At 45.3% G+C, this 7,885-nt stretch overlaps 1 long non-coding RNA gene across 2 annotated transcripts; it reads right to left on the minus strand.

Annotated features, from left to right (window-relative positions):
* Nucleotides 1-634: 634 nt before the first annotated feature.
* Nucleotides 635-6,619, minus strand: LOC113962354. Of its 2 annotated transcripts, none has more exons than XR_003532523.1 (3): nucleotides 5,273-6,619; nucleotides 4,716-4,869; nucleotides 635-793 (listed from the first exon to the last, which is right to left on the minus strand). It is a non-coding gene; the product is annotated as an uncharacterized LOC113962354 (long non-coding RNA). The 2 variants fall into 2 exon arrangements; XR_003532524.1 differs by lacking the exon at nucleotides 635-793 and adding an exon at nucleotides 3,080-3,691.
* Between the last annotated feature and the right edge of the window lie 1,266 nt (nucleotides 6,620-7,885).

The raw sequence follows: 7,885 nt of genomic DNA on the forward strand, positions 1-7,885 counted from the left end.
CACAGACGGAGGGACAGACACACAGACGGAGGGACAGACACACAGACAGAGGGACAGACACATGGAGAGACAGACACACAGACAGACAGATGGACACAGACAGACAGACGGACACACGGACACGCAGACGGACGCGCAGACGGATGGATGGACAGACACACAGATGGATGGATGGACAGACGCAGATGGACAGACAGAGGGACGGACACATGGATGGACGGAGGGACGAACGGACACACGGACAGGCGAACAGACAGACAGACACACAGACAGACGGACACATGGACAGATGGACTGACGGACAGACTGACAGACGGACGGAAAGACACAGACGGAAAGACACACGGATCGATGGACACACGGATCGACAGGTGGATGTACAGACTCACAGACGGACAGATAAATAGATGGATATATGGATGGACACACAGACAGACGGACACACGGACGGACACACAGACACATGGACAGACACGGACATATGGACGGATGGACACACGGATGAATAGACACAAGGACAGACAGACGGACGCATGGATAGACAGACGGACAGACACACAGGCAGACAGATGAACAGACGGACACACGGACGGACATACGGACAGACATGTCTTTTGAAAACAACGAGAAGCACCCCAAGCACAGAGCACGTAACACCAAACTGGAAGCCCACAAAGTTGCCAGCAGGGCCCTGCACTCACCTGCAGTCCCTGGTGGGAACAGCCCGTACCCCGCAGCAGCGTCCATACACAGCCCGTCACTGGGCAGTCCTTTGCACAGGGAGTGCTGTCACCTGAACAAAGAAAGGGGATACCTTGGCGTGGGCCACAGAAACTTCTGTTTCCACAGAGACTACTTGATATCAATATCCTGGGGGGGAAAAGGGGAACCACACAGGCTAAGTGGCAGGAAGAGCAGTGGCCTCTGACTGCAGCTTACCTCTCACAGCACCCTGGCCATATGCTGCTGCCTACATTAATCCATTGAGTCATCACCAGGGAAAGGGGGAATTTTTCCCCCTTCATGGCTTCTTTACAGCATGAATTAGGGAGATGACTGTACCCTAGTAAAGCATCCCTTCTCTATCTGCATTTTCCAAGTGTGCTTCACTATTACAGTGCCCATTATATTGAGTTTGCATCGTCCTCATATCTACAGGGCATGAGAGATTTCCTTTACTGCAGAGCCTTTACAACAGTCTAAAGGCTCCAGACTGGAGTGGCTCCACATCTGCTTTTTCACACTCACATTCAGCTTTGCAGAACACCAATTGCACAGACACATATAATAAATACCTTCACAATCACTAGTTACTGTTCTTTCATTACCCCACCAATTTTTTTCCCCTTTTCTTTCCCTTGATCTCAACCTCTGACCCAGGGATGAATGCTGTCATTGCATCAGCACCTACTGACATTATAAAAGGTGTCCCTTTTGCCTGAGGGGAGGTATATTGGGTCAGTGGGATTCTGATCCTCTCCCTTACTCACATCAGGCTACATTCAGTGTAATCAGCCCAAGTTTAGCATCATTTTTCCTCACTCTCAGTAGGGCAAAACTGGACCAAAATCTGCTCCAGTGAGCACACAGTTGATTATTACCTGTATATGAAACACTTACTTTTTCTCCTGCTCTATCAAAGAACAGCACTGGTAGATGATACAAAAGCCTCAGTTGGATTTTCAAGTGTAAAACATTTCAAATAAAACTCCCAAGACTTTAAACAGTTGACTTATTTGTGGCACATGATGTTGCATGATATGGAAATTAAATATCAGGATTGTATTTCACCATCAAGTCCAAAGGGGTTAATAAACAAGTCTGTTTGCTGATTGTTTTCTGAGATATAAACCTATAGAAGTACATTAGTTTCTCATCAATTAGCAGTTTATCTCTGCATGTTTCCCAGAGGCCTCCCCAGTAGCATCGTGGGGAGGAGTGAAATGGCCACAGGGATTTCGGACCAAATCCTTTGCAGAGAAGATAATAATTTACAATATGTACATTTGTTTACTTCCACCATAACTGCTACATCTGCTTTACTGACACTAATTAATTAAGCCTGGTTTAATTAATTGTGTTCTCTGAGGAAGGTGGTGTTGACATTTTGCAGCTGGTGCTTGAGAGGGGAGCTGTGGAAGGCAGAGTTCTTGACAGCATCCCTGGTTTGAAGTCCTCCAGCTCGCCACACCCCTGCCAGTGCCCGTGGCCTGCTCTGGGCCTGCAGCTGGAAGGAACACGCTGGATCTGAGCCTTCAGCCCTCCTGCAACTGCCAAAAAACCTTCAAGTGGAGAAATAACAGTCCAAAATCTGACTTGAGTCTAAATAAACCCCAAACCCAGAAACAGATTCGTAGATAGCATACCTTGAGTTTCCTCTCACTGAGGCCTCTTCCTCTATTTATTTACTTATTTAGATTTATCCAAACTTCCTTGGGTCAAACTCAGATGTGATGGGACAGATCTTCTGTTCTGGATCAAGTTAACATCAGCCCCACGTCTGCCTTGCACATCATTCCTGTCTGTGGCTGCACGTCTTGTTTTACACAGATGGGCAATCATGCATACAAATGCTCCTATAATTTATCCCAGAGTTGCTGAGCTGTTTATACAGGCAACTTTCCATCTATTCCTAACACTCCACATCCTACAGAGGTGTTTTCTCTTGTTCCCAAAATATTATTCTTCATTGATTAAATTTTGGTAAAACAGCTATACCTTTGAGAGATGGAGATTCCTAATCTCCTAACAGGCTCTTTCAGGTCAGGGAAGAAGAAAGTCGTAATATTTTCCCCAGTGCTATGTTGCCTGCTAATTCCTTGTCAGAATGGCATGTTTACCACCTCTCGCTGGTGCTCTGACTGGAGTTTGGCAACAAACCCTTTGCCAACAGTCATTTTACAAGTAAAACCTGCACATTTCTCCCTGAAAGCTATTTTTAAGAGCACTTTCCTTAAAGAAAACTCTTTATCCAGGTTCATAGCTGGGCTGCCCAGCTCCCAGCCTGGCCGTGCTGATTGCAGTGCCATTACACCAGGAATGAGTGTGACTCTCTCGATTGTTGTTGGTGACCCGGTGTCACATGCATTTACTATATCCCTGGCAACAGCCAGGCTGCCCTGTGGCTGTTTGGGAAGAAAGAAATGGAGTGAATCAGAATTAGCCATAGTCCCTGCAAAAAGGGGGAAGGAGAACAGAAAGGAAGAAAGGAGCAGCCACGGAGTGGGGTCTGGGAAGATTAGGCGCTGGTTTGAAAACAAGGAGGCAATGAACTAAACCCCCAAGGATTACTTGTCTACTTTCTAGCTGCGCCAATAGTCATTTCTCTGCTAATTACCTTCCTCTTTGTGCAGGGGGTGCCATGAGCAGGATCTCAGCAGTGGTGCTGCTGTGCCCAGGGGTCCACATGAGGCAGAGCCTGCACAATGCATGTGCTGGGGGACGTGCCACGGCGTCAGCCACCAGGCACATTTCAGGAAGGGCTTTCAATGCCTCAGCTTATTTTGTTTTGCTTGCAAACATCTGAGCTCTCGCATTTGGCAAAATAAAAGCACTGCGTGTCATTCTCTTTAGGGCTCCACATAAAAATCCTATCAGTGCTTTATAGGCAGCAGGATGGTAGTTTTCCCAGCTTCAAATGCTTTCCTGTTCCCGCTACTCATCCAGATGGAAAGGTTCTCCAAACAAAAGCCTAGTACAGGGAAGGCATGTGTGAGTTTGCTTCCAGACACCTCAGATGGCAAAAATTTGTCTTACTTTTTTTCTGTTGGCAAAACTGTCATTGAAGGGCATAACTAGAAGTTTATCAGAAATGCAAAAAACCCCTCTCTTGCTGTTCTCTTTCACTTCGTCTTTCCTGCAAGCCAGTTATCAGCAAACACTTGTCAACATTTGACTGCTGTAAGGCAGGTGATTACAAGAAGTAAGAAATATTTGGTTTTTCTGACTGTTTTCTGTCTCACTCTGTACCCGGGGTGCTGCTCCCCCTTGAAATAGTTTTTCGCCGCTGTTATCTGAAGCCCACAGCTTATAACAAAAAGGGCTGATAATGTAAAAACAAAATGACATTGGGCTGTCAAAGCAAAATCCCCTCACCACAAACCCCAGGCTGGGCCTGGCGCTGCAGCTGGCTGGCAGAGCAGGAGGAATGCCTGTGTGGCAGTGGAGTGGAAGCACGTGCTGCCAAGTGAGGCAGCCCGGCCGGCGCGCAGCTCCAGCTCTGGTGCCCTGCACAGGAGTGGGGCAGCCTCCTCACACCAGTGCCACAACTGCCTTTGGGCATTGCCTGCTCTGGATCAGAGGGGGCACAGAGGGCAGGGAATGTGTGGCTTTCACAGTGATAATCTGGAGCCAAGTGTTTCCCTGCGAAAGACTTTTGATGTGTAATAGGAGCCATACTCCTCCACAGTGCTGAATAAATTGTAGCCCAGGAAAAACCAAAGACTTGTGCTAAGGGTTTGAGTTTTATGCATTAGCTCTGTCTCATAGATCATGTTTATGTATATGAAAAAAAGAACATGTGATTAAGGGGATCCTTTTTCCTTACCCGAGTGCAGGCACACTGCTGATACTCACAAGCTGTACTTTGCATCACGTCTTCACTCCCTTGCCTTATTGTCCAGTTTAGGACCAATACTCCCACTGATATAATTTCAATAGAAACTATTACTCCAAAAAAACTGGTCCCACTTAAGCAGGGACAGGACTCAACTCACCTCAGTTTAGGCATCTAAAAGCTGGGCGTTGAGTCAAAGCTTCTTCTTTCAGCTTTCTCCGTAGGGAATTACAACCCTGGTATTTCTCCACAGGGTAAAAAAGTCCCTCCATAGCATCGCGTGGAGAGGGCTCCAGAGGTACCTGTTTTTCTGCCTTGACAGAGTAGGACAAATAGTTAATTCTTGACTCCCAATCAGCTGAAGCTGGGTAAGATGCATTCCCTTTCATTACATACTTAAATTTTGAATCACCGCAGTATCTTAATCTGATGTTTTGTTGGGTAATTTTGTGGAACTCCTCCCCCATCTTATTATAGAAAGGTATAAAAAGGTGTGAAACTTCTCCCTCTTGCAGGATAAGGTTTTAATTTTTAACTCAACAGTAACAGAAACTATAATTTCAGAAAGGCTGCTGTTGTTAAATTAGGAAGTCAAAAGCAAGTTTTATGTAGAGGATTTTGGTTTTTAGTAGAGGTTATTACTAGAATGAAGACGTGGCTTTGATAAAGTCCAAATGCACCCAAACTACAAATCAGAGTTTTTAATTTCCAAAATACCTCCTCCTTGGCATGCAGTCGGTTGACTTTGTTTTCCTCCCTTTTTTTTTCCAGAGTTCTTGGCAACTTCAGCTCTGGCTGTGCTAGTTAAGACCAGTGGTATCTGTAGGATTACTGCCAGAAGGGAAGAGAAAAAAAAAAAAATCACTTCAGACCCCTGCTTCAGGCCATGTCATGAAAGGCAGCTGGAGAGATCTATCCCCTGGAGTAAAGCAAATGACATGAAAAAAGCTGAGAAATGCAGTTCAAAGCCAAGATCATTTATATTCCCACTATGAATTAACCAAAATTCCCCCTACCAAACAAACCCCAAGCTATGCAAACTCATCTCAGTAAATAGGTTTAAAAAAGCATTTTCTAGTTTAACAGCACAGGATTACAAAAAGGTTTTGGCAACTCCCTGAGTCAGTGACTCAGGACCTTCACGAACCTCGTTGATTGTGAGGGATTTTTCAAATCGGTGCAGGTTTAGTTGTAGCTTTTGTGCCGGGACCTTCCTGCCTCTCCAAGGCAAGCATCTACTACAGACAGACCCCGCTGTGCTCAGTGCAGAGAGGCACTGCAGTGTCACACAGCTGGTACCTGTGCAGCTGTTCCACTGCCATCCAAGATTTTGCTTCTGGCAAACAGCTTCTTGCTGGTAGGAAACTCCTCATGGTGTGTCCACACCCCTCGAGGAGTGCCAGGCACAATTAACAGCCAGCATTTGGCTTGTCTCTGATGAAAGGTCAGAGGCCAGGTCAGACCTATGCTGAAAGCTAATTTCTAAAGTGATTTGTCTGGATCCTGCTACACCAGTCAGAAGTGCAGAGTGCCCTAAGTGCAATTCTATAATTTAAATGCTTATAGTACAAGAGAGAAACAACTCACTGATCATCTCATTAGAGGCTTAGCTTTTTACTTCTGGACAGCTTTTCCTCTTTGATCTAGTAAGAAAAATGAATGGAAGTTTAGGACATGTTTATTTGCTTTTGTAAAGGCTTGGATCCAAGCAAAACACACTTATATCTGGGAAATAACAATGAGGGGTTGTAAACGTATTAAATACCTTTGACCAGCGCTAGATACCAAACCAGAGATTCCCAAGGTTAAAGAATTCAGGAGTGCTGACTCCTGGTTTCCATTTGACTCCCATTACAACTCTCATTTGTATGCCACTAAACAAAACAATGTCCTTCTCCCTGTGGACACATGAATGAGTTATATTGTCATTGTTTGGTTTTCTTTTTTTTGCCCCTTATAGTCTTCAAAAAACTGCAAGTGCTGTAGCCTGAAAATCTCACGAGTCGAGAAATCTCTGCTCCCATCTATTGGTGAGCAAGAGAAGAATGACCATAAAACTAGTGAATCTGATTAGTTGTTTCACCCAGGCCACTGGATAGACAAATAATCCAGAGGTAGGGGCTCTCTGGTACCATCTCTTTGATAATAAAGGAAATGGGCCTTCTTTGTATTTGTCTCTTCATTCTTTCAGTGGCACTTTGGGGAGACCTCATAGTTACATTTCAATGATCACAAAGTCCTACCATTCCTCCAAGTATCCTGTACTGGGATGACTTCACTGTTAGTTCTTGCAAAGGATTTAATGAGTCTTAGTCATGAAATAATGCATTTGAGTTCAGACTGGTTTTTAGGAAGCAGATTCCAAAAGCAACAGACCATTGAGCTGCAGGTGGCAGGCAACAGGTCTGCCCAGGCAGGAGTCAGACCTCTGGAGCTGTGGTGTTCAGACTGTGCTGAACTGCAGGGAAATGTAGCAGCTGGGGAAGGAGAAATGATGCTCATAAGGAATGTTTGCCTACAGGAAATTCACAGCATCAGCTGGCGACCAAGGCAACAGACTCTTGCCAGAGGTACTGAATGAAGTAGATGGTCCTGTTTACTGTGGATTGTTTTCCCAAAGTTCATGGCACCTGTGCCTTGCCATTAGCAAAGGCCTTGTTGTTTCAAAGAGCTTCACACTTGCAAGTGATGAACTGTTGCCTGAGGGTGCTTGGAAGACATTCCAGGTGGGAAGGGACATAGTGCTGTACAGCAGCTTTGAAGAGCAGTCATTTTTCGAACTTAACCTTGTTGCTACCAGGAGCTGGGTTCTGGATATCCAGGGATTAGACATGGTGGCAAGATTCCAGCTAGGTGGAGGAGAAAGTAGTCAAAAGGAAGTAAGTTACTGAATTCATATGGAAGGGCTGAATTTCTGATCTCATCAGCTTCTTTGCTTGAATTTTCTCAGCATCCAAATCTTAAATGAAGCCTCATTGCCATTGTTAGGAGCAACATTCAGTTCTTGCCACACTCTCATCGGTCGTCGTTGCTATTCCATGATCATTAGGAAGAGGAACAAGCATGGTAAGGAATGTAAAAGAGGGCTGGAGGGAAAAGATGCTGCTGAATAAATCCATACTGGGGTAAACACAGTGCTGAGACAGAATATCATTCAGCACAAGGGTTTATCACTGAAAACGGGCATGTTGCATTTGAACTGGGATTTTCTAAAGAAAACCACCCCCAGACAGCTGAGCGATGAGTTCACAGTATGAAAGACTGCTCAGGACTTCATCCACTCAAAGGCCATTTACGGGCTTCACTTTCTCACGGTCCCACTCTGGAAGG

Source organism: Neopelma chrysocephalum, unplaced genomic scaffold (assembly GCF_003984885.1).
Source record: "Neopelma chrysocephalum unplaced genomic scaffold, ASM398488v2 Primary Assembly neopelma1_149687, whole genome shotgun sequence".
Lineage (NCBI taxonomy): Eukaryota > Metazoa > Chordata > Aves > Passeriformes > Pipridae > Neopelma > Neopelma chrysocephalum.